General features: G+C 42.6%; 1 protein-coding gene and 1 long non-coding RNA gene across 3 annotated transcripts in view; one reads left to right on the plus strand and one right to left on the minus strand.

Moving 5' to 3' along the window:
• MGAT3 (beta-1,4-mannosyl-glycoprotein 4-beta-N-acetylglucosaminyltransferase) overlaps window positions 1-27,123 on the plus strand; it is a 52,269-nt gene that overhangs the window by 15,753 nt on the left and 9,393 nt on the right. The window contains exon 1 of one of the 2 annotated variants that reach the window (XM_081877641.1): window positions 16,263-16,281. The exons of the other annotated variant lie outside the window; for it this stretch is intronic. The gene's annotated coding sequence lies outside the window, so the exon portion shown is untranslated. Of the gene's footprint in view, window positions 1-16,262; window positions 16,282-27,123 lie in introns of those variants that run through there. 2 annotated transcript variants of the gene reach the window in all.
• LOC309350665 lies at window positions 25,298-25,864 on the minus strand. Its single transcript, XR_014160485.1, has 2 exons — window positions 25,793-25,864; window positions 25,298-25,643 (listed from the first exon to the last, which is right to left on the minus strand). It is a non-coding gene; the product is annotated as an uncharacterized lncRNA (long non-coding RNA).

A 27,123-nucleotide genomic window follows, 5' to 3' on the forward strand; every position in this document is an offset into this window, starting at 1 on the left:
CTATCTCTCCACACATGCCCAGACTTCTAGAAATAGGTTTTGCTGAAATGAGTGGGATGGACTTACGGTACCCATGAATATGTTTGGTACTGGAGAAGGTTCACCTGGGATACACCTGTTGTTAATTTTTTAAAACAAACAAAACCACAGTGTTAGAGACACTCCTTTAAGTGGCCACCCTGCATAAAATCTCTTGCTAGTCTGCAATCTTCCTTGTGTAATTGCTGTGTTGGTTTTAGTTACAGTAAGATAGTTATCGTAGCACTAAGAATAATTAGAATGGAACTGAAAACAAGGCTATGAAAACAACTGTCTTGCAAACACTGATGCCTTGAGAAGCCTGTTTCTCCTTGTGCAAGAGTGGAGGGTATTGAGTTTCTCTCCATTTGGGCACTAGATCTGCTTCAAACCAATATACTGCACTTAATACCACTTTAACTTCATGGTTTTCCCCATGAGTAGGGAACCCTACTCTTCGATGCTGGTAATTTTTAGAGATTCCTTGCCCATCTGACAGAACAATGATGCTGTTGCTTCCTAGGAAGAGGTTGTTGCTAAAACTGACTTACATCTGTGATTGTGGATTGGTGAGGACTGGTGATTGTAGGATTATTGGGATCAAGAAAGGGTGAAACTTTGGGCTTGGACTGAGCTGAGTGCAACTTCAGGTGCTCTGATGTGCCAGACACTAGTAAACCACATGGGAATTAAGGATCTTTGCTAATCCTAATGACAGACTAGTACATGAGCATAATCAGGACAGGTAGCATATGGTTCATAATAATACAATAGACACTGCACAAAACCCCTGTCTTAATCGGTGACCTCCCTTTTCTGGCTTAGCACTATAGTACTGAAAAGAGGTGCCAGTTCTCTGAAGCCTGAAACAAAAGGGGAAGAACCTCTTTGGGAGAGGCAGAGGCTGGCAAGAGAGAGAGATAGAGCCTGTTGCACTTTATTTAGAATAGAGCAAAAATTCTCTACGAACCAAGCAAAAAACGAGATTACCCTTGTTCTGGCCCTTTAACATGAGAAGTAACCAAACAATTTAAATCCTGTGTTGTAAACAATAGTCAGTAATATCCAAGGCATCACGATGACCAAATACAATGATATGATATCAATATACGCTCTTTATATAATATGAAATATATAAATATATGAAAACACATGAATCTCTGAAAGTCACAAAATATGCACTCTAATGGATTCTCTTGAAAACATAAAACCAGATAACCATAAGTCTTATAAGTCTCTGAAAAGTCTTTGAAGACTATGCAAGTCTCTGAAAGAAGCAATGTATCAGATTCTTATCTGGTGAAAACAGGCTGTAAGGCTTTGTTTATGACGTCCAATGCTGCCGAAGTAGTTCGCAAACAGACGTTGTGAACAGTGATTCTAGATATGCCCACTGTTTCGTGGAATTCTTCTTCAGCACAGCAGAAGGATACACAAATGCTTCATAAAACCATCTATACGGTGAAATATAACAATTGCTATGGAGCAGTGGTCATAAAGTTATGCCCAGTGACTACATAACTGAAGATGCCATAAACAGCCTGTTTTCACCAGATAAGAATCTGATACATTGCTTCTTTCAGAGACTTGCATAGTCTTTAACATGAGAAGGCAGATTAAGAAAAACCTGGAAGATCCAGTTCACATTTAAAGGTGAGTCTATATTAGTTGCACTTTCCAAAATGATACATGAAATGAAACACAGAGCCATCCTTCAAAATTTGCAATTCTCTAAATTTTGTAGTGCAGCTCTCCAGTCAATGACATGTACAATAGTGCATATACTGAGGTGAAGTCTGCATTAAAATACATACAATGGTGAAAATACCACACCAAAATGCAATATATATGGGGAAATAGCTTTCCAAAAATGAGTCCACAGTCATACCTCGGGTTGAATACGCTTCGAGTTGAGCGCGTTCGAGTTGCGCTCTGTGGCAACCCGGAATAATGGAGCGCGTTACTTTCGGGTTTCACCGCTTGCACATGCGCAGATGCTCAAAATGACGTCACTCACATGCACAGAAGCGGCAAAAAGCGATGCGTACGTGCGCAGACGTGCCATCACTAGTTACGTTTGCTTCTAGATGTGAACGGGGCTCCGGAACGGATCCCGTTCGTATCTAGAGGTACCACTGTATTTGGAGAAATTCTCACTTAATGCTAATTAGTTTTCATGAAGGTTGTGTTTTTTTTAATGCAAACAGATGTGAAAATATGAAGAACTGAAATTAAGAATAAAAAATAAGAAACTGAGAGAAACCAAAATTGACGCATCCCTGCTAGTGAGAGAGGAAACAGACCAAGCACATTCTGGCTGGGGATACGTTGGACATACGAGAACTACTTAAAGGGGTAGCCCTTTGGGGAAAGGGAGGATGCTCTGTGTTGACTATTTGCCCAGCACAAAAGAGCAATGTAGCCATCGCCATAAAGGAGGCTAATTACGAAGGTCAGGCCGGTTCAGGGATAGAGTCAATCTTTTATGCCCCAGAGGAAGTAGAGTGAAGCAATGTACAGTTATTAATTAACAATGTTGTTACATATTCCTCTTCCTTTCTTCTTCACTCAAAATATCTGGATCGGCAGAGATTGGGAACAGTTTTTTGGTGGGAGAGATGCTGTCAGTTTGTGGTAGAAATGTGAGGAGGTTTATTCTCTTCTGCAATGTGTGAACCGGGCCTTGTGCAACCTAGGTGGGTGATGTCTTATCTCAAATACCTGGCATAGTTGTTTTGTCTTCTTTCAATGAGACTGAGAAGAGATATGATTGCCATCTTAAACTAGAGGAGGGAGCCAGCTTGCTTTTTCCTGCTCCAGAGGGTAGGACCTGAACCAATGGCGTCAGGAATAACATCAGGAATAACTTGCTGATGGTAAGAGCTGTTTGACAGTGGAATGGACTCCTTGGGGACGTTGTAGACTCTCCTTCCTTAGAGGTTCTTAAGCCAAGATTGGTGGCCATCTGTCATGTATGATCCAGTTGAAATTCCTGCATTGTAGGAAATGTGACTAAATGACCCTTAGGATCCCTTGCAACTCTACAGTTCTGTGATCCTGTGTGTGTTGTTTCCATCATCCTAAACTGAAGCCCTAGGAGAGAGTCTGAAGAGAGATGTTTGCTACAATCCAATGTTCAAATGACATGTGAATCTGGGGGGGCAAATGTGTCAATTTTAGTTTCTCACAGTCTTTTGTTCAGTTTTTGCACATTTCCACATCAGTTTGCAAATTATTTTTAAAGACCTAATGGAACTTCACCAGCAAATTTCTCCTAATATGTTTGTATGTACCGTAGTTTTGCAGAACATACACATTTTTGCAAAGCACTTTCCCCCAATATAATGCTATTTTATGTTATGTTTGCTAATATATGCATTTTTGTGCACACTTTACTGCATCATGTGCGTTGTTGTACACATTACTGCTTAGCAAAATTTGGGGAAGTGCAAATTTGGAAGGATGGCTGCTTCGGGTCTTGAATTGCTTCAGAAAGTGCAGATAAAGCAGCTTTACCTTTAAAGGTGAATTGAAGCAAATTTCTCTGCCATTCCTACTTTGAGCATGATTTTTTTGATTTTTTTTTTTTTTAGTATTACAGGCTTGTGGCTAGCCATGTCTCTTTGCAGCTGCAGCAGCAGCTCCTTGATTGTAACTGGGGGGGGGGACAGGATCTTTTTTAAACCCTTTGCCATATGGCCATTCCCCACTGCTTACTGGCCCTGTTGTCATTTTAAAAAAGTATTTTTGTTGCATGAGTGCATGATCCAAATGAATCCTGCTTTCCCACCAGTTCCTGCCATTGTTTTGTGGCCACACCTGCATTTGGAACTGCCAGGAGAGCTATAGGATGGCTTTTGCATTATTAAACAAGCTTGTGCATCATTTATAGGCTATTTGTGCAGTGGAACAGCATCTTCTGGTTTCCTGTAAATACTGGAGATAGTGCTATTGGGTCCTGGTGATTTATATCTCAGCAGCTGAAATCAGAGTGGCTTTACTGCCTCTTTACATTTGCTCCCTCCCCCCCACTTCTTTGCCTGGTAGGTGTTCTTCAGAGTATTCCCTTGGTGGCTGTGGCTGATGGGTGTTGTGGTCCACAACATCTGAAAGCCACCAGACCGGTGGAGACTGGGCTGGTGGCTTGCAGACAAACTAGGTGTACTGGCTGTGCAGTAGTTCAGACTGGCTGGTTTAGGACTTTGTTTTGGCACAGTGGGACCACACATTTCCTGTCAACAGCTGAAGGGCATTTGCACATCTAAAATTAAGTAGTGAACCCACTCTCGGTAGATGCAGTTGGCTTGAGGCTTGATGCGTACATTTCACCACAAGTTTTCTGAAGCACAGATGTTTTTAAGCCACTAAAAGACTAGTTTGCTGGCCATAGAAATGTGGTGTTTTTCACTTCCTGTAATGTATGAAATGGCCTCTGGGTACACTGCAGCAAAATATCAGCATGCCGTGAGACAAAAGGCTGCTTCCATTCTAGATTCCTTTTCCTGAGTGCTGCTGAGGCATTGCTTTTCCTCAATTAGCTGGAAGCCGAATTAAAATGGGAGGTTCTACACAAACACTTGATAAAGCACCCAGTTGTCCAGCAGGGCCCTTTCTTATGGCCAAACTCCTTCTGTGCTAATTCCTGAGTATGTCCCATTCAGCAAAGGTTTCCAGTAATGCTTATTAAAGCTTCTCCCCTTGTAGAGCTGGCCTGATTTCCTTCCCAATGACTGTAGGAGGAGGATTAGTGATATCCTATCCCCACCGTGTCAGTTTCTGTTCCTGCGTGTGGGGAGGGCTTAATTGCTAGTTTCTTTTCCCCCATCTTCTTTTTTGCTATTAAAAATTGAGAGGACACTAGTAATTGAAGTCCCCCCCTCACCTTGTGAGAACAGAAACTGAAATGGGTCGATTGAGAGGCTACCCAAGGGTCAATTACTGTACTATTATCTATCATAAATTCCCCATTTGCGTTCATAAGGAAGCAGTAAAATGGGCTTAAAACAGGTGCTTCAAAAGAGCATTTGGAAAACTTTTTCACCTTTAATTATTTAAGTGATGCTGTGGAAAAATGGAAACATAGTATCTAATATAATTTATGTTGATTTGGTAAGCTCTGTAAATGTTGCTGCTCCATTGTTGTAACTCCAGCCTTTTTCAGATCTGTCAAAAGGTGGATTGTAACACTTATGCAACTACGCTGTGTGAATGTTATGTTTGAAATTCCTTTGCTCAAGTATGTCCACCTTGGTATCAGTGGCAGAGTGTTCTGGTAGACTGAAATGTTCTGAAGGTTTGACATGTTCTCCTTTCTCAGTCTGTCTTGTTCAGTATTCTCTAAACTGCCTGACAGCGGCTCTCTGGGATTTCAGAAAAAGTGTTTTCCCCCAGCCCTGCTTGGAGATGCTGGGGTTTGAACCTTTGGCTTCCTGCATGTTCTCTTCTACTGAGCTATGGCTCCTGCCCTTGTAAGGCAGGTTCTGGTATAAGGCGCTGCAGACTTCCTAAGTTGTAGGGTGTCCATTGAAATATACTCAGAGTCGAGAGTGGATTTCATGCTCTTTATTCAGCTCATAGTGGTGAGGAGGAATGGAAGTCCCCTCAAAGTATCTGCTTTACATACATTATTTACACAATGGGCTGCACGTGATTGGCTAATTCCGGAATTCTCCGGAAGGCCAATCAGGTTGTGGATTCACTTCTATCTGGAGCTGGATTGGGTGGCTCCTGCAGACCAATCATACTGCTGCATTGTTCTAGGACCAATCAGACTGCTGCATTTTAGATCCTATTCAACTCAGTACATAACACCCATTGTCTCCAGAAAGTAGTTTGTGCTTAATGCTGCAGACTCTGTGTTCTTTTGGAAACAATTCTCAAATCCCAACGGTGAAGTTATTGCATCACGGGCTGCACACTGTGAACAAAATCTGACCACAGCATTTCCTGCCACTAAAACTGCACTTCCACATCCCTGCCTGAAGGGTGGTGGCGCATGACAGCTTGAAGCCCACCCTGTAATGAGGCTGATCTTGAGTATGAAAATTAGCCACATTAACAATAGATCCCTCTTCACAGGAAACGCCAGGAATTGTGGATCTGTGAGGGGAATAGGGGCCTCCTAACAGCTCTTAGCTACCTTACTGAACTACAGTTCCCAGAATTCTTTGGGGGAAGCCACAACTGTTTAAGGTGGTAAGAGAGTGTTTTCAATGTATGGTGTGAACGCGATCCTAGTCCTCCTGGTTTCTCGCCACCTACTATTAGAAGGTTATATCTGAGGTCAAAAACATACATCTTTAGAGGAGGCAATTCTGAGATATGTCCAAATTTGGTGTGCTGAGAATGTAGATTCAGGGGAATCTTTGCCAAATCTGCACTCAGCTTGAATCATATGGATGATACTTCTATCATAGTTCAAAGTCCCTCGGTCTATATCCCCCCTTTTCCTCTGAAATAACTGAGAGGTTTCTTAAAACTCAGTGCCTAAGCCTTGCTTATGAGTTTAATATGCTACAAAATGTTTGCTTTAGGTTTAGCAATTGTAAAACCTGGTTTGGGGGTATGTTGTGCCAGTCACTACTGTGCAGAAACTGTTAACTAGCTAGCTTCTACAGAACTTTAATCCTATTGGTTAGGGTCCTATAAGCTGCAAGGCCATTATTTGCAAGAAGATGGATATCGCCCAAGCAGAAATCTACTAGGTGGGCAGTACATCCTCTTTTAAATCAACTCATCAGACTTTGTTGGTTACATATGTGGCAGCCCAGGGTAGGGATGGAATTTTTTGCAAATCTCAAATGGCGAGTTTATCTGCATGGATTTTTTCTAATTCCTGTCTTACTTCCTAATCTTGATAAGGACCCTTTTGCAAAAAAAATGTGAACAGTTCTCATATATGAACTATTATACATATAATGATGTATACATATCCACTCCTGGCTTCTTAAAATAACCAGCACATCACACAACAATATGTATAACTGTGTGAGTGGGTGGAATTGTGCTGGAGAAATATAGTACAGCATGAAGCTTTAGATTCCCCCCCCCCCCAATTTAATTTTGCACATAATTAGTTGGACTTTTAAACAACCACAACAATGCACAAGCAGCTGGGACATAAATTGGCATATTACACAAGAAGCAGTGATGTGAGCAAAACACAGTCTGATCAGAACCTCCAAATTCCATGTATGAATAAATCCATTTAAAACAGATTCCATGGCCATCCCTAGTGTGGGGTATTTCATTATTTCTCCCATTGGCTAATGGCATCATTCTTAAAAATGTGTGTGGGGTGTGTGTGTTAATCTTATAGAATTGCTGGGGATGAGGTGATTTGCTGGGTCTTGCCAGAGCTCAGGAGGAGGAAATGGAGAACAAAAGAAGGCTGGAAAAATAAATAAGGCCACTTCTTGGATCAAGTGAATCTCCCTCGAGCAAAAGTAATGCATACTGGAAGGGGCTTTGCTCCCCTGCTACCTTTGGATTGTGATTAGAGGAAAGGGTGGGGGTGGAGGAAGAGAGAGAGAGACCCCCTTAGATTAAAGTGTGGAGTCAGGTTTCCCCCTGTCTGTGTGTAGTGAGTGGGAGGGGGGGTTCAGAGAGAGAGCGACAGGGAATGCTTTTTGCATAGGATTGGCTTCTCCCCAAACATTCATTGAAGCAGAGGAGCCAAGTTGGGACCCGTGCAGACAGAAAGGGGGGGGGGTGAGAGGGAAGGGGAGGTGGAGTGACTGCTCTATTCCAAAACAGTAATAGAGCTGCTACTGTGGGAAAGTGATCCTGCTGCCAAACCTCAAGTGACCAGGGTATGTGTGTGTTTGTTGCTGCCGCCGCCGCCCCCAGCAGTGATCCTGTCATTTGTGCTTTGCAGTGCCTTCCTCTTTCTCAGCCCCTCTTTCCAGAAACCTGCCCCACAGAAAAGCCATCCATTAAGAAAATTGCTTTGCTTTCTAAAGGCCAATTTTAAAACACCCCTCCCGCCCGCAAAGGTGCTTTGAAACCGTAGCAAAATTACAGGAGCTCCTTCAAGACTACTTGATCTAGGAAATCATTGAAACTGTTGAAACGCTGCATCATTATGCCCTTTAAAATGTCTTTGCACCTCATTCCACTGCCCCCCTCCCCAAGTCAGACTCCTTTTGTGACTTTTGGGTGGTTACTCCCAATTATCCCAAAGAAAGTTGCTACAGCAGCAATACTGAAGTGGCCTGATCTGGTTGGACACAGCAGAACCCATTAAAGCCAAGTTGGTTTCCTTATTTGAAAAACAAGCACTAAAGTATCTTTATGGGCATTCATTGGGAAGTAGGGCTTAAACAAGGACAGATAACTCCCTGCTTTGTCTTTAAGAACAGCTTTTTAAAAATGTTGTATCTGGCCCGGAGGATTAGTCTTCAAAACACAACTAAACATTCCGTACCAAAACGAAGATATATGGCCTCATTAAGTCAAATGCAAAGTGAAAAATAAAAGGGCATAAACATGGAGTTCTTCAGAGAAGAAACGGCAGTAAAAGAAGGATGTGTTTTCAGCCTGAACTGACCTGCCAGGGCGACATAATCCAATCAAAGACTGACTCTCTGTTAATATGACAAAGGAGAATTTTACAAGAGAGAACCGGTTTGTATTTAGATGTCTGTGCACAGAAGGAAGTGACTGGATGGGACCAACTCCACTTTGATCAAACAAAAATGTATCTTTTTCAAGGAAGAAATAAAGAAGGTGAAGAGTTGTAGCAGAAAATAGTGGGTGTTGTTGTTTAGTCGTTTAGTCGTGTCCGACTCTTCGTGACCCCATGGACCAGAGCACGCCAGGCACTCCTGTCTTCCACTGCCTCCCGCAGTTTGGTCAGACTCAAAATAGTGGGTAATAGGGAGTTAAGCATCCCTGCCCTCTGTTTCTCCACTTCACATTGTCTAAAGCAGATTTTCTCTAGAGCAGCAGGAGAGAACCTGTAGCCCCTGTTGGACTGCAACTCCCATCAACCCCAACCTGCTTGGCCAGTGGTCAGGGATCATGGGAGTTGTAGTCCAACGTATCCATAGAACCATAGAAGAAGAAGCCATCACGATTTTTAATACACATTTGCATGTAATGTGTTGTTCTTTGTTCATTGTTACCTTCGTTAGTCAAACAGTTTTGGGGTTACTTCAGGGCAGTCAGCTAAAAGAAAGGCAGGCCTGTTGGTGACTTCATTCTGCAAGGAAGTATATTTATATACAGTGGTACCTTGGTTTAAGAACAGCTTAGTTTATGAACAACCTGGATTAAGAATGCTGCAAACCTGGAAGTAGGTGTTTTGGTTTGTGAACTTTGTCTTGGAAGCAGAACATGTTTCACTTCCTGTTGAGTGTCTTCTGTTTGTAAATTGAGTCCCCGCTGCTATGGGAAAGCATGCCTTGGTTTAAGAACGCTTTGGTTTAAGAACGGACTTCTGGAACAGATTAAGTTCGTAGACCAAGGTGCCACTGTATTCTTTTTGGCTTGGGGTAGAGGTGGAGTTCAGAACCCAGTCTCTTAGTGTGCAGAAACATAATAGAACTACATATGGTTGCGTTGCTAGTGTAGAATGAATTTGACATTTAACCTGTGTGTTCTTAAGAATCATTTCCTTGCACTGGAAACATGCAGTTGCCACTTGTACAATATACATATACAGCAACCCCACCCCAAGGTGGTTATTTCAGCAGGGTAGGGTAGGAAGAGATAAGTAGAGCATCACTTGCCCCATCACTACAATCTGTCCTCATTTCCCTTTGAAGGACAGGGCATACTGGGTCTGCAGACACCCACTGGCATCACTGAAGAGGAAAAACCCATTCCTAAAGCCATTTTGAGACACCCTCTTTAAAGTTTAAAAGGTAAACACCTACAGCACAATTGCTCAAAAGTCTTAATATGTTCAGTGGGGCTTATTCACGAGCTCATAATTACACTCCTAATGTTTTCATTCTTATAATTTTAAGTTTTATTTTTCTAAGGCAACATCCGTTATGCCAAAAGGAGTCCTCAAGCAATCTTTGGAAACTAATTTAAAAATATTATAGGTATTTTTATGATTTTCACTACCGGTGGGCAGCAGGATGAGGAGCAAAGCCTCTCTATATTTTCTGCCTCAGGTGCAGAAATGTCTTAGAACATAAGTAGGTTCTGTGGTTCCCAGGTTGCTGTTTCATTTTTCAAGTGTCTTGTACTGGTGTGCACAGACATCTGAGTGCAAGACACATCCCAATTACTTTCTTGTGCTTCCAGATCACATATTGGAGAATGTCTTGTAAGGGCAGTTTCTTGCTAAGGAATAACATCAAGTTGTTTGCATCCTTTGTTTGTTCAGCTCCCAAGGTGAACATCAATGTCAGTAATTGTTGACCTGTTTACTAAAGTTCCATTATGTTTCGGATGTGAGGACAGGATGGTATAAATCACTTGATAATTCTGAACAATAAAAAGGCCTAATTCTAGGGAAGGAGAAGATAACCTCTAGTGTATTACTGCTCTTGGCCCCAGTTTCTTACTGCTTAGGAAAATGACAATAAGCACAGATTTATAATAGCTTAGATCTAAAATAGCTTAGATCCAGTCATTTCCCCATGTACCAAATAAATTACAGCTGTCTGTTGAATGAACCTGTAAAATGGTTTAATTTTCAGAAGGAGATTTAGGTGTCTTAATTCAGATAATAATTTGAAGAGAGTTTGTTTCTTGAAAAATTATTAGAGAATAGCAGCTAGCAGAATACGAGCCATTATGATGTTGGTTGGAGTAGTCAGTATGGTTCCCTCCAGATGTTTTGGGGCTACAGAACCCATCATCCCTATTGGTCTTTCTGGCTGTGGTTGATGTGTGTTGTAGTTCCAGGTTATCTGGAGGGCACCATGTTGGCTACTCATACTAGAAAGGGTATGATGGAAAGTGAATCTATGTATTGGAAGGGACAGTGGGACAGTGTCACAAGTAGAAGGCAGGCTTTGCCCTACCTTGACCATGTCTCAAGTGCCAGAACCATTGACTTAAGTGGGAAAGAAAATCAAGGATGCATTCAGGGATGCTAGTTGGAGAAGTCAATCTGCTCCCTGTGATTGGTGACCCCAGTATCTTGAAGTTGGAGAAGATGTTTTCTCATTTCCCAGTCTCCTTACATTTTTATTTTTTTACTTAGTAAATTTCTATACCACCCTTCATCCAAGGATCACTGCATTTTATTTACAATAGAAACACACAAAACATAGTAATGAACAAAAACAATTACATGCCCCTCCCATAAGGTTTGTTTATGTTGTGTCCCATAGAAGTCATTGGGAAACAACCCAGACTCTTCTCTGCCGTAGCTTAATTCTGGCTTCTGTTTCTTGGTTACCAGGTAACAGGACTGTGTTATACTATTAGCAATCAAAATTCTGCTGCAGGAAAAGGTGCTCATTAAATTGCTGACCTAAAAAAAAAAAAGCATGGGTTTCTAATCTCTTAACTGGCTCAGTTGATTGTTACATGCTGAAATCACTAAATCAGGAATGAGGAACCTGTGGCCCTCCTTGTGGGACTCTAAACCAAATCAGCCCTAACCAGTATGGCCAATGATGATCAGGGATGATGGAGTCCAACATCTGGAAGGCCACAGATTCCCCATCTCTAACCCGGCTCTGTCTGCCTGGGTGCTCAGTACAACACCACTCTATAGGTCAGAGAGGCAGGGAAGGGAGGTCACTATCACCCATTTTTAAAAAAATCCATCTCCCTCACTATGAGACTGATACACACTGTGTCTGGGTTCAAGTGGTTGCTTGTGGCGTTTGTGGCCAGTGAGACAGAAAGGGGATGTTGTTAGTCCACTGTCTACCTTACTGTACTACAAACTCCTTCACCAAGCTGGCAGAATGTAATATTGAATGTGGTGATGGAGAACGCTTTCATGATTGTATTGAGGGACTTCCAATATCCATGCGGAGGCTGGGCCAAAACTTCATGACAACCATGAAACTGTCTCAGTACATCGTTGACCCGACATATGTATCTGAATACACCACCTAATGTTCGCCACAGCACAAACTAGTAATATTTTGCTGATTGTAGGGCTTGTTGTGCCTTCCCCACAGGCTCACTTGTTTGAAGACAGGCAGAGGGGATCTTTCTGGTAGTTCCACTGACTTCAGAAGTTTGGAGGTGATGGTGGCTCAGGGGAGGGCAACCCTTGTGGCACCCCTTAAACTGTGGAATCACCCCCTCCTCACAGAAGTGTGTCTGGCACCTTCATTATGGAGTTTTCATTGAATGTTGAAGATGTGCCTCTTTACCCCTAGCCTTTGACAACTCATATATTTTAGGACCTACCCTTTTATTCTGTGATTTGTTTTAACTGATCTTTATTTTAACAGTTGCATTTTTAAAATTGTAACCTACCTCAAAACCTCCATGGTGAAGGGAAATAATACAGTGGTGCCTCGGGTTACAGACGCTTCAGGTTACAGACTCCACTAACCCAGAAATAGTACCTCGGATTAAGAACTTTGCTTCAGTATGAGAACAGAAATTTTGCAGCGGCAGCAGGAGGCCCCATTAGCTAAAGTGGTACCTCAGGTTAAGAACAGCTTCAGGTTAAGAACAGACCTCCAGAATGAATTAAGTTCTTAACCCGAGGTACCACTGTAATTGGCAGCCAGTACAATATGTTGAAACCATCTTGCCCCCATGACCACCAACCCGGCCACCAAATTTATACCAGCTAAAGTTTCTGAACCGCCTTCCGAGGCAGCCCTGCATATAATGTGTTGCAGTAATCTAACCCAGCTGTTAACGGAGCATAAACAACAGTAATTAAGCTATCCTTGTCTAGATAGGGGTGTAGTGCCTCACTTACCTGGCTTGAGCTTTAGCCTGGCTTTCATCCAGCCCATTACCAAGGAAAGACAGAGATCCTGCACAGCCATACCTGCAGATGTAAAGGAGAAGTAAAGCTGTGTGTTGTCATCATATTGCTGACAATGTACTCCAAAACTCCAGATAACCCCACTCAGCAGTTTCATCTAGGTGTTATAGGAGACCTCTGGTTTCCATAGTTATTTTGGGGGGTGGGAAGATCCTTTAAGTTCTCTGATTTTCATACGTTCGGTCAGTACTGGTTCGTGTTCAGGCAGCAGCTGCTGGAGGCAATGGTGGCAGCCTCTTTTCCGATCTCCCTAAGCCTCCCTTACACAGCTCTGTCCTCCAACTGAGGGGAAATGGTTGACTACTACATGGCATGTCCTGGTTCTGCTATACTAGCCCATTGCTTTAGGTGCACTACCCCATCACCACTGTTGAATTAAGAGTCAGCTGGTAGCTTCTGTGTGTGGAACAGAAAAGGGCACCATCTCCTTTGTCTCAGACAACAAAGTGACTCAGACTAGCCCTGCGGTCTGTTGTCTCCTTTCTACCTGTGCATTGTTTTTCTCTTAATTGTGGGTGAAGGAGAAATGTCTTGATTGCTTCATTGGATGAACTTTGGCCTCACGCGCCTGCAATTCAGAGGCATTTCTTGCATTGCAATGTTAATCTCAGGAAATGGAAAAAGGAAAAATGGGAGAGAAGGCTACAGAATGTCAGCCCACCCAGAGGCCAAGTGTTTCTTCCTCTCTGAGATGAGGAATCTCTGGTATGTGAGGATGCAGAGGTGACTCTGTGTGTGGTTAGGAGCAGGGCAGGCTGATCTTAATTTGATAGCTTTGGGGTGCTATGACAAATAGTTTCTATAATTCAAGTTTCCCCAATGAAAGAATTTTTTATTGCAGTGATGTCTCCCACAGGGGAGAGAGAAAATTCGAACCCTAGGATATGAATCCATCTGCCAGTGGGTAGGTCAAATCCAGATTAGAAACCAAGGTTTCTAGTGTGTGCTATATGCTATATATACCTCTCAGAGGTGAATTCAGATTTAACAACAAAGTTGCCCACCAGGCAAGTTCTCTTTGAGAACTTGTGTGATGGTTAAGAGTACGGTTGCCATATTTCAAAAAGTGAAAATCTGGATACAAAGGTTTGGCAAAGTTATTGAGCCATTTTCCGGAAATTAGGCCAAGGACAACATTTTTGGCAGATGAATCCCGGCTATGTCTGGGAAATTCCAGACGTATGGCAGCCCTAGTTAAGAGTGTGAGGTATATGCCTCAGGGCTTTTTCCCAGCCATAACTCAGTTCCAGCACCTCTCAGGTGGGCACCATTGCCATCATAAGAGAACAAGGGAGGTGTTCATGATGAGTCCTGGCACCTCTTTTTCTAGAAAAATGGCACTGATGATGCAGAAGCATTGGGGGGGGGCTTATCAGTGGGGGCTCCTATATCTAAATAAACCCCAAGCTGAACTGCCAATTTATGGATTTTAGTGCTGTGCTTCTGTCTTTCTAATTATCCACAGGCCCATGATTATTCAAGTTTTCAAAAACCTGTTAATTTAAGGTAAGCAAGCCCTCCTTTGAACAATTGTGTATCCTCATCAAATAATCCTATTTGGGCCAGGGTCTCTACTCATGTGTTGTAAAATTTTGTATGTGTGTGTGAGGGGGGGGGGGGAGAAACAGAGAGATTGCCTCATATTTTTAGAACAATGTTTCAATGGTCATGACCCATAATAGTGTTCAGTGTTTTGGAACGCAGAAATAAAATCCTCAAACCATCCATTCTAGCATGCGGGGGGCCACCTAAATTATATAATTCAGTATTTGAATGACTGGTATTAGTAATGGAATACACAGGATGAAACGGTCAAATCAGCTATGATTAAATGGGCGCAGGACATTGGTCATAATATTATGTTTGCTGACTGGGAACAGTTGTGGACCACCGGTATGAAATTTACGGCATGTAATGCCCTAAGAGAGAATATTATGAAAATGATTTATAGGTGGTACATGACCCCTGTCAAGCTTGCAAAAATTTATCATTTGCCTGATAATAAATGTTGGAAATGTAAAGAAACTGAGGGAACATTCTTTCACCTTTGGTGGACATGCCCAAAGGTTAAGGCTTTCTGGGAAATGATCTATAATGAACTGAAAAGGGTATTTAAATATACCTTCCTTAAGAAACCAGAGGCCTTTCTCCTGGGCATTGTCGGCCAACTGGTGCCAAAGAAAGACAGAACATTCTTTATGTATGCAACAATGGCAGCAAGAATACTCATTGCAAAATATTGGAAGACACAAGATTTGCCCACCCTGGAAGAGTGGCAGATGCAAGTGATAGACTACATGGAGATGGCAGAAATGACTGGCAGAATCCGAGACCTGGGAGAAGAGTCGGTGGAAGAGGACTGGAAGAAGTTTAAAGACTATTTGCACAAATATTGTAAAATGTTTGAATGTTAAAAAGATGTTGGATATAAAGACAATATGGCATTAGTGACATAGTCAAAAGGAGTATGCAAAAAGTGTGAAAAAGAAAGGGGGAAAAGACCAGAGTAATGTTATGTCAAATGTATATTAAGTGGTATAAGGGACTAAGTTATAAAGATTAGGTAAAAAATGATGTGGAAAGAGAAGAAAAACTGGAGACATAATAGGTTGGAACATAAACAAGGTTTGAAAGAGGGTCAGAATTTGCTGAACTTGATTGTGTAAAGGGGAACACAAAAAAGGGAGATGTGAGGAAGTCAAGAAAGAGGGTTATAGAACTATGAAGTTAAAAAAATGGATTTCTTTTTTGTTTCTCTTAAATGTTTTTATTGTTTTTTTCTTTTTCTTTTTTGATATATCTGTTTTTGTTGTATGTCTGTTTCACTTATGTTTCCGTTTTGTAAAATCTCAATAAATATCTATTAAAAAATAATAATGAATGACTGGTATTAGTAATTGTATTATAAATTGGTATTGTTATAATGAGGCTATTATTGGATAGTGATTGAAAACTAATAAAAATTATTATCAGTAGCGTTCAATGCTGCGGCTGTGAAAAGGGACTTCTGGGCTTTCTTCAGAAGTCCTCGTTGTGGTATATGTGTGTATAACAGAGGGCGAAATACTATTGCTACCAAGTTGTGAAAGCTTCTGCTTTCCTGTGCTTCCCAATGTCTTCAAACTTTTTAACAAAAAAAGATTGCAAGCAGGATGCTATGAAAAGAGTCTTTCACAATGTGACATCCACGGGCCTAGGCCCAGTTATAAGGAAACCGTGGGGAAAGTTTGAGGCCTAACCACCACCAACCTAAGTGGGGCTCATCTCCTGCACCAGAACTACTTGGTGTCATGTGAGCAGCTCCATCAAGGCTTCTCTGCTTGAATCAGCTAGCCGTAAGTGAAAAATGGGCCTTCATCCCCTTAGCTGAGTGGCAGACCTGAGAATGTGGCAGACTCTCCTGTTCAAAAGATGATTTCTGGGAGGCTTTAATACAGGGGTAGTCAACCTAAGGCCCATGGGCCGGATGCGGCCTTCCCAATCTGGCCCGCAGACGGTCCGGGAATCAGCGTGTTTTTACATGAGTAGAATGTGTCCTTTTATTTAAAATGCATCTCTGGGTTATTTGTAGGGCCTGCCTGGTGTTTTTACATGAGTAGAATGTGTGCTTTTATTGAAAATGCATCTCTGGGTTATTTGTGGGGCATAGGAATTTGTTCTTTATTTTTCCAAAATATAGTCCGGCCCACCACATGGCTGAAAAAGGTTGCTGACCCCTGCTTTAATACGTTGCCTTGGTGAACAAAAGGGTTTGTGTGGACTGTTGGAAGCAATGTTTCTTGGCCTCTGAGGTGGCTCAGGTGAGGTTATATTTTGCGTGTGCGGGAATATCACTAATTGGTGACATGGAATGAGAAAGGTTATTAGGAGGGACACGTGGGTGGACAGAAACAGTGTGGTGCTATTGCTACCTCGTTAGCAGGAGACTGGACAAGAGGAGCTATGGGCAGAGATAAATTTTGTTTGGGCAAGTAGATCTAATAGTTAGGTGCAGGGAAGCCTGTGGCCTCGAGCAATGTTTTACATCCCAGCAGGAGTCAACTGGCAGTCTCCTGATTCTGCTGCTACTCCTTGCTCATGTTGCTGGTTCACCTGTCCTCTGATGGGTCCCGACAGGAGAAACAGCCCGTGCCACCTTGCCTTCTCTTTTGGGGCAGTGGTGCAGGCTGAGCTGAGACACTGAGCAAGAGAATGGGCAGCAGCAACACTGATAGGGCTACTTGGGCTGGCAAGCCTGCTAAGGCCATCTAGCCGAAGGGTGCCCCAAAGCTTGGGACATGGATAGGCAAACTAAGGCCCGGGGGCCGGATCCAGCCCAATCACCTTCTAAATTCAGCCCACGGACAGTCCGAGAATCAGTTTGTTTTTACATGAGTAGAATGTGTCCTTTTATTTAAAATGCATCTCTGGGTTGTTTGTGGGGCCTGCCTGGTGTTTTTACATGAGTAGAATGTGTGCTTTTATTGAAAATGCATCTCTGGGTTATTTGTGGGGCATAGGAATTTGTTCACCCCCCCCAAAAAAAATAGTCTGGCCCCCCACAAGGTCTGAGGGACGGTGGATTGGCCCCCTGCTGAAAAAGATTGCTGACCCCTGGCTTGCGGTTTTAGGTGAATAGGCAGTCTTGTTCTTATTGGCAATGCTACTTACACAAACAACTGCTGGCATTAGCTGTCTTGGCTTCAGGAAAGAAACTTTGTCCTTGGTTTTCAATAATAACCGGCTATATAGCTCAGATCACTTTTTCACACACATTCTTGGTCAGCCCTACCTATGCTAGCCTTGTAAGAAAGGCCAGTTTTATGCCTGTATTGCCAATGGAGAGCTGAGTAGAAGAAATAGTGCCTTGTCTAGAGAGTTCTTAATGGAGGCAAACCAAAGACTTCTATCTGCTGTGCAATGCTACGTCTCTTTTATCTGGAAATGAATTGCTTCATAAGGTAGAGGAAGGAGATGTAACATAACTTTAGTCTCTGCTTCTGCTGGTCGTCTTCTGCCCTGTCCCCTTCCTTCCTCATATTCTGACTCCTAGCTTGCATAGACCTCGCCATACTGTCCACTGCCTTCATAATTAAATGTTGTGCATAAAAATAATTATGCACATAATTAAATGTCATGCATAAAATTTTTGAAAGAAACTCTGGCAACTTGTTCTTGACTCCTGAACTGGAGTTTAAATAAGCAGCCCCACACCCTCTGGCTTGGAACTTATTACATCTTAGAGATCTCTACTGATTTATGGTTTTAATTTGACATAACTCATTTAGCCTGCAATCCTATGCACATTTACTGGATCGTACGTCTCGCCTTTTAAAGTCAATGAGCCTTTCTTGGAAGTTGCCTACGCACATGCATAGGTTTGTTGCCTTTAGTTACTTTGGAAGCAGCATTTATTTCACTGGAACATTTTGGTCTGCATTTCCTTTGATGCCCATGGTTGTCATTCTGAAAATCATTCTGAATTTAATGGCCCAGGTTATTCCTACTAGGATAGCTGTGAATGCACTTTGCCAAAGGTCTTCATGTTTCACAAGCATTAAGAAACAGAACAAGGTTTTCTGGCCTTTTTTGATAACCTCTGTCTGGGTCTCTTTATTAAACCTACTTCAAGCTGCTGCCTTTTTATTATTAAAGCAAATTCTTGTTTTGTTTTTTTTAAAAAACTTTGTAATAGGATACATTAAATGCTTTCCACTTGATAAGTTTTACTAGTTGCAAATTTAGAGGGTTGTTTTTCTTTTCTTGAGGCATAGATAATTGTGTCTGGACATGAAGGAATTTCCTTCATCTTAAAAACTGCTGAAGAACATCTATGCCTGAAGGGCAAAACTCCAACTTAGAATTATCCACACTGACTGGCAACCGCTCTGCAAGGTTTCAGACAGGAGTCTCTCCCAGCAGATGCTTTACCTGTCTTTTCCTATGCTGAGTATCTTCTTAATCACCATAGTTCTTGGGCCTCCCTCAAGTTAATACATGAATGTAGTGAACCCTTCTCTGCCTGCAGATGTAGTGGAAAGAGTATTGTTATAGATTTTGGGGGGAGATCCCCCTAAACCCTAGAAATTAGTAAATGGTAGGATTTTCATTAATTGAGATTTGGGACGCAGGTGGCGCTGTGGGTTAAACCACAGAGCCTAGGACTTGCCAGTCAGAAGGTCAGCGGTTCGAATCCCCGCAACGGGGTGAGCTCCCATTGCTCAGTCCCTGCTCCTGCCAACCTAGCAGTTCAAAAGGAAGTCAAAGTGCAAGTAGATAAATAGGTACCGCTCCAGCGGGAAGGTAAATGGTGTTTCCATGCGCTGCTCTGGTTTGCCAGAAGCGGCTTAGTCATGCTGGCCACATGACCCGGAAGCTCCCTTGGCCAATAAAGCGATGAGCGCCGCAGCCCCAGAGTCAGTCACAACTGGACCTAATGGTCAGGGGTACCTTTACCTTTACCTTTACAAGCTGTGCCAGACAAGGAATTCCTCCTGTCTTATGCAAACCAGCCTGACTGGTCTAGTGAAGAGCAAATCTGTTAACATGACAAAAGGTGTTGATGGGCCATCTGAAGGGAATCATTTGGCCTGGGGAGACAGATATTGCCAAGGTGTTGGGGTGTCTGTTTGAGGTGATGGGAATCGCCAAAGGAACACAGACTGGGAGGGGGATGCCTGGAACCCCTTATCACTAGGCAGAGGGTGGGGGTGGTACCCAACTTTTGCAACAGTATTAAGGAAGAAGGTGTGTGTGTTCCTAGTGGGTGGATTTGGAGACAATCTGGTTGTCGGGAAAGCTGGACGTTTAGGCCTTGTTGCAGTGGTAATAGCCCTTGTCTGAGTATTGTACCACTGAAGGCAGAGGGCTTACAGGATTACTGTATGGAGGATCATTTAGTCATACAATTCTCCCACTTGAAGTCTTACCACTCAGTGAGAACTAGGTCGTAGTCCCAAGGGCTGTTGTTATTGCACTGTTGGAGGTTTGCCATAAACTCTTCTGAAGATCGCTCCTTGTTTATCTTCCGGCAACTCCTGCTGATAGTGCCTAACTCCTGACTAGAAGATATCAGATGGAAACCCATTAACAGCATGCTGTTTTGATCCTGGGGAGAATGCAACCTAGGCTACCTGCCTGAGTAGAGCTGGTGGACTTTGGCTCTTTCTGCTTCATTTTCTTGGCAACAAGTCATGGAGAGACAGATAAAAAAGGAAAATTATCGCTTCTGCTTATATCTCTTTGATTCTTGCACCTATTAATTTCTAATGCATGATGCTTCCAAGCAAGGAAGATGGGGAGGAAAGGGTCAAAGTGGGCAGGCTAGCTTGCTTGCTCTTTAAGCTATCATAGTTTGTATGACATTGTGGCTGAAATAAAATGAGAGCCATTTGCAATGATTTCTTAGAAATCTTAGAGAGGTGGACTTGACCACAAAGGGCAGGAAACATGTGTTAGGTAAAGAGCCAAGTGGCAGTAGCTTAGCATCACTTGTAAACATGTAGAAGCTGCTTTCTACCAAGTTAGGCCATTGGTCCAGCTAGCTTTTTCTGGTCTTCGCTGGCTGGCTGGCTCTCCAGCATTTTGGAGAGTGGTCTTTCCAGTTCTACCTGGAGATGTCAGGGATTGAACTGGAAATCTTCTGCATGCTAAGCGTGGGCTCAACCACTGATCTATGGCCTCTCCCTTCCATTAGTGTACCATAAGAGGTGTCAGAGTATACAGTATTTCCTAAGTAGTTTAAGGTGCATTCCTGGATGCCTCCATCACTCTTTGCCTCTTTGTGTAGACAGGGACTCCACAGAGTTTCCTTCACTACCCTTTCTGCCACTTTATGGGCAGTGGGTGACCTCATCCAAAGGCGGGCATAAGCTGTGATTGGGAGCTAGTGGCACCTCAGAGGTTGCTGGGCTGTAACTCCAAATATCTCCTACCATTGGCACTGGCCATATTGACTGGGGCAGATGGGAGTTGGAGTGCAAACACAACCATTGGCCACATGTTCCTCATCCCCAGTGTTAAAGACTGGCAGGAATTCTCCAGTGCAGCCCATGTGACACCTGGAGGGTATGAAGGAATTCTAGAAGCATCACTAGAAATCATGGCCCTGTCCCTGACTGGACAAAGAATGATGAGAGGCAGCAGTATATGAAATGCACTGAATATCCAAGCAATATTCCCGCCCATGGTTCTGGGATCAAATTAAGACAATGTATACAAGTTTTAGGATGGAAATTCAATTTTGATCAAAGAAAAACAAAAGAATTAAAACCCTGTTCCACAGGTATCAAAAGTTTGGGAAATGTCTCAGGGATGCCCGTGCATAAATATTTCAACTTGAGTCAGCAGTAATGTGAAACTGTTGCAAAACACACCAAAACCAAAATCCAATTTAAACAGTGTTAAGAGAAGAACTATCCACAAGATATTCAGACCCTTTGCTGCAGTATTTTGCCTGTCTCCGCCATAAGATTAACACTGATGTGAAGAGTCCAAGGAGGTCAAGAAGATAAACAATAGTCTTTGTATTATGCTTTTTATATTTATTCCCTTTCTTTAGAAAACTTAGAGGCTTTCAAGTACTCACCAGGCTGGACGGAGAAGAGCTCTCACCCCCACAAGTGATATAGGGCCCAGCAGAAGCTCTGACGTAACTCTTATTTGCCAGATTGTCTGCTGTTCCCAAAGCCTTTTGAGCCATGAACCAGAGCAAGTAGGAAGGTGCCTCTAAATTAGGCAGATTACGTGGCACTCCCAACAGATGGACGCCAACAACAATAATTCAGAATTTCATATAGGCTACACATAAAATGAAGAGATATGCTGATTAAACAAAGAAATCTCTGAATAAAATGTTTCAGTGACATTTAAAATAAAAATATGTTGCTAGAATAACCAGTAGATGTCTAGCCAAGCATATTCATACAATACAACTTCATTCCTAAGCACACATACTGGGAAGTAAACTCTATTGAATTTACTGCATAGGATTGTCCTCTTACCCCATAACAAAAGACTAATATTGTCCAGAGAAGTTTATAAATGATTGTCAATTTTAAAAATTATGAATTGGCCATCGGGACCCAGTTTCTAGATATAGATAGGATGGTCACTCCACTGGTAGGTTAAGAATCAACTGACCACTTCCTGGATCAATTTTTCAATGACTAAAACTACAGTGATTCAGAAACTTCCACTGGTGCAGAATTCAACAGCCAGGTTGCTCATGGAGGCAAGATGGTTTGAGCATACAGGTGGTGACCATTCTGCATGTATTTCATTGACACACAACCACCTATGCACAGGTCATTTTGGACCCAGAAGCGGGCAGAACGTGCTTGTGTGCACTCTGCTGACAGGTATGAATGTCCAAAATGCAACCGCTGCGCAAATAAAGAGTTGCCTGCATTATACTAATCCTGGCCTGACTGCACTGGTTGCCAATTAGTTTCCAGGCCCAATTCAAAGTCAACTGACCTGGACCCCGTGCTCATAATCTGAGGTCTTTCTTAAATTGCCACCTGCATGAGAGGTTTGGAGGGTGGCAACACAAGAATGGGCCTTTTCTGCAGTGACTCGCTGTTTGTGGAATGCATTCCCCAGGGAGATTCGCCTGTAGCCTTCGTTGCATATCTTCAGGCACCAGGCAAAAGCATGTTTGTGGGGGCGGGGAAGGTTGTTGGTTTGTTTCTATTAATTTTATTTTATTTTATTTTGTATTTTTGATCTTTGGATGAAGTGAGCTATACACATTTAATAAATAAATAATAATAGCAATAATAACTTAAAATCCAATATTCTGAATATCAGTTACAGTCTGAGAGCGTCCCAGGTGTACTGAACTAATTTTGTGGGTTTTGTTCCATCTTCAGCCACATCCTGCAAACATTACCAAAAATAGAAAGTAAGGCCTTTTTTAGCTTCCAATTACTGATGAGCATCCTTAAACTAGCCTTGATGTCCTTCACATTAATTGTCTTTTCTGCACTGCAGCTGGCCTGCAGTTTTTGCAAATAGTAGTTCTTGCAAATAGCGGTTTCTGCAGTGTGGTGACATCTGAAACGGGCTCTACTTTTTCATGAGCTGTTCTTGTCCTTTCAAAGACAGAATTTTCTCTCTGACATCTAGAGGAACAGTATCAACCTTACAGCAGTATCAGTCCCCAACAGCAAAAGCAGTACCCTCGAATTTAAACTTTTATCCCATTTTAAAACTAAAAAAAGAATCAGCTCACAAAATGGGGGAGGGATGGGGTAACTGGGCCCCTAAAGGACCAGGTGCGCAGCTTGGAATTCGTTTTAGACTAAGAGCTGTCCATGGAGGTACAGGTCAATTCTGTGTCCAGGGCATCTGTCTACCAGCTTCACCTGGTATGTTGGCTGAGACCCTGCCTGCCTGTGCATTGTCTTGCTAGGGTGGTACATACTCTGGTTATCTCCCACTTGGACTACTGCAATGCGCTCTATGTGAGGCTACCTTTGAAGGTGACTCAGAAACTATAACTAGTCCAGAAAGTGGCGATTGGTGACTGGGAGCGGCCACCAGGACCATATAACACCGGTCCTAAAATATCTAAATTTGCTCCTACTACGTTTCCAAGGACAATTCAAAGTGTTGGTGCTGACCTTTAAAGCCCTAAATGGCTTGGGCCTTGTATACCTGAAGGAGCGTCTCCACCCTCCATCGTTCAGCCCAGACACTGAGATCCAGCTCTAAGTGCCTTCTGGCAGTTCCCTCATTGCGAGAAGTGAAGTTGCAGGGAACCAGGCAGAGGGCCTTCTCGGTAGTGGCACCCACCCTGTGGAACGCCATCCTGTCAGATGTCAAGGAAACAAACAACTGACTTTTAGAAGACATCTGAAGGCAGCCCTATATAGGGAAGTTTTTAATGTTTGTTGTTTTACTGCGCTTAATGTTTTAATTAAGCAACCCAGTCAGATGGGTGTCATATAAATAAATAATTATTATTACTAGTAAAAAAAAAAATCAAAGCTGAAAAACCAAATCAGTGGTTCCCCACCCCAATAGACTATTTGAAGATTGCTGAGTGTCTTGACAGACTACTTAATGACTTTTCCGCCTGTTGTAGAAATTGTAATTTGTTGTGCTAGATACTGTATGGTTTTTAATTACCATATATTTTTTCTTTGTTTATGATATGTTGCACTGTATTGCAATTTGAACTAAAAACTACTTAGATCTCAAGTTTTTTAAAAGTGTTGCGAAGATCAGAACCAGGACTTGGAGCTGAACCTAGAAACAGGAAGCCGGTGCAGATTATGAAAAGTTTAAGAAACAGCACCTATCGCAAATGAATAATCAGGCGGGTAGCATTTTATATCAGTTTACATTTTCCATTGCTTTTCAGGGCCATTACTGTGTAAGTCATGTCCCAGGAGTCAAATCTTGATATTATTAAACCATGAATAATCACATCCAGGTCAAAATGGCAGCATAGCAATCCCTAGATATCACCAAACATATTTTAAATCATTTGTTTTGGTATCTGCCCCCAACAGCAAAAAGCTTTAGTTCAGATATAGACTGCCTTTCATTACAATACCTTTTAAGCAGTGCGCTTCTTAAAAAAGAAAACATATACAACTGAAAACACTTCACTGAATAGCAAGACATGAAGCTCCTACCCTGCTGTTCTTTCTCCCCCTGCCCAGAACTACTTGATTCACTCACACATGAATATCATTATAATTGCTGGGGCACAGGCTGATCCCCCCCCAGCTAGATAAAACAGAAACAGTAGCTAATTGTGAGCTGCAAACTTAGCCAGATAAACTGCATCAGAATAAGACAAAAGGGCAGGAAAACATTATCTACACAGATTGACAGCAACCAGATAAAATACCTATCAAAGGGCAAAGACAAATAAGTTCAGAATCGATTTTCCTTCCAGTTGCTCATAATGCCAAATAGCAGTAAAACAAAATGAGTAGGGAACATCCTATTCTCATTCCTTTCCCACTCCTGCTTCTCTTGTCAGTAGGGCTGAGCCCAGAGAACTAGGCTCCTTGTGAGCCTTGCCTTCACTGCAATATACCTGGCTAGCTTCCCCCAATTTGTGCTGCAGCCAAATAGTCTCAGGGGACTTTTTTTTTTTTTTAAAAAAAAAAGGGTGTGTAGATCAACTACAGGAGTTGTTCTAGTGAATGGTGGTCTAATGGGGGTTTTTGATCAGATGAGTCCCTTGCAGATAGAAAGTGAACAGGAATGAAAAAGGGAATGAAAACAGGAATGAGAAAGACAAGTCCCTCTTGTTACGGTAAAATCTGGGTGCGAGGCTGCTCTGCCACCCAGCTCGTCGGACTAAGTCCGCGGGTCCCTGCGGAGGAAAATGAGCTCAGCCGGAGACAGGAGCAAGCTGCAGAAGATCCAAGTTTATTGCGCAACAGGTTCAAGGCGAGATTGAACAGCGAGAAAGGGGTGACATGAACTTTTGAAACTTCCCTCCATGTCCCAGAATACAGTGCAAAATACATCCCAGTTACATCATGAATACATTAAGAAGAGGTTGGGTTACACAGATTACATCATGAATACATTAAGAAGAGGTTGGGTTACACAGGATTAACACATGGAGGAGGGAGGGGGGAATATGCAGAGCTGGAGATATGCGCAGATAAGCACATCCTGAGTACCTGTGATGAGAAGACAATGGTCCATGTACGCATAGTCTGCCACCTGGCATTGCCCGGAGGAAAGGCTTGGCAGAGTGATTTGACAGTATTAGGGTCTTGACACCTTGCTTGAGGGATTATGGAGGACAGGGGAGGTGTCATGGAGTCCTAGAGAAATTGAGCAAATTGGCACGTTGAGTTTCTATGAATTTTATAGATTTTAGTCCCTTTTGACATTGACAATTGGAAATAAATGGATATATTGTAGCGAAGAAGAAGGTGAAGAAGGCATGCCCCCCCCTTCCGTATCACTCTGGAAGGCAAAGCTTTGGTTCACTGTAAGCCTGCCTCGTTTTTAATGCTTGCACTCTAGCTTTTGAAACTGTAGGCTGATTTTTCAAACCAAACTGAGGTCTGCACCTACACTTTAAGCTAATAAGCTGCATTTAAAACCTAAGCTGAGCCTACGCTGAGCTTGAACTAAAAGCTAAGCCTGTTATTTATGAATGGACTTTCCTGCCAGCTAGGTGTGCATTGTGGTCTTTGTTAATGCAGAACTTTATATAAGCTTCGCCTTATTTTGGAAACTGAGCTAAGCCCAGGTTTCTGGGTTGTGGTTTACTGGTAGAGGAGAGCTGCAAGAACTGTAAGTTTCTACAGAATTATTATCTCCCCTAGGATTGATTTCATGAGCTGTACATTTCTACAGGATTGTCAGGACTCAGTTCATGCCATGTAGTGCCCTTTGCTGAACCTTTGTTGCTTAAGGAGGAGGAAAAACGCCTAACCCTGGTTATGCTTCCCATCCTGCAACATTTTAACTGTGGTGCAGTTAAGTAATTTTACACTCTGGACTTAATAGTCTTATGAAGGGCTCCATCTTTAGATCGTAAACATGTATTCCTTCACTTTCTTCAAAATGTGGTAATCCAGCTCTCGTGTGTTAGGGGTGTGATAGGAATTTTATGGTCTTATATATATGGTAATGTTCATAAGTGTACCAACCAAGCACATACATAGATCTGCACAGGAAGACCAACCTGGAACCATTTTGATTCCTAAACTGAGCCAATGTTTTCTCCGCAAGGTCAAAGTGGGAAACCTGCCATTGTCTCTTTCCTCACAAATCCTGGGCACATTTAAGATATGAATAGGGTGTGAGCCTGTGACCTGACCCAGGAACTAAGTATTTATCACTACAAAAGACTGGCCAGGCTCCCCAGGCAATCCAATCAAGTAACCTGCCAGACAGGAGATAAACAAGGACAGGAGAGAGAAAAACAACATTCAAATTTCTGTTTAGACCGCCTTTTCTGTGATGTAGGTATGATGTATCTGGGGGGTGGTCTTAGGTTTGAAGAGGTTGAGCCCAGTCAGTGGCACTGGCTCAGAGGCGAAGCTGACAAGGTTAAACCCCTTCTGTGATGTATGTATGATGTTTCTGGGGGTGGTCTTGATCTACAGGGTGGCAATTTCAAAAGTCTTTATAAGGCCTTGCATGTCATTTTTCTGGGTTCCTCCTCTCTCCTGTGGGTGAGGGGAGCGCCCTGTTGCAACAGATCAATA

This window comes from Podarcis erhardii, assembly GCF_964252035.2.
Source record: "Podarcis erhardii genome assembly, chromosome: 10".
In the NCBI taxonomy this organism is placed as follows: Eukaryota; Metazoa; Chordata; class Lepidosauria; order Squamata; family Lacertidae; genus Podarcis; species Podarcis erhardii.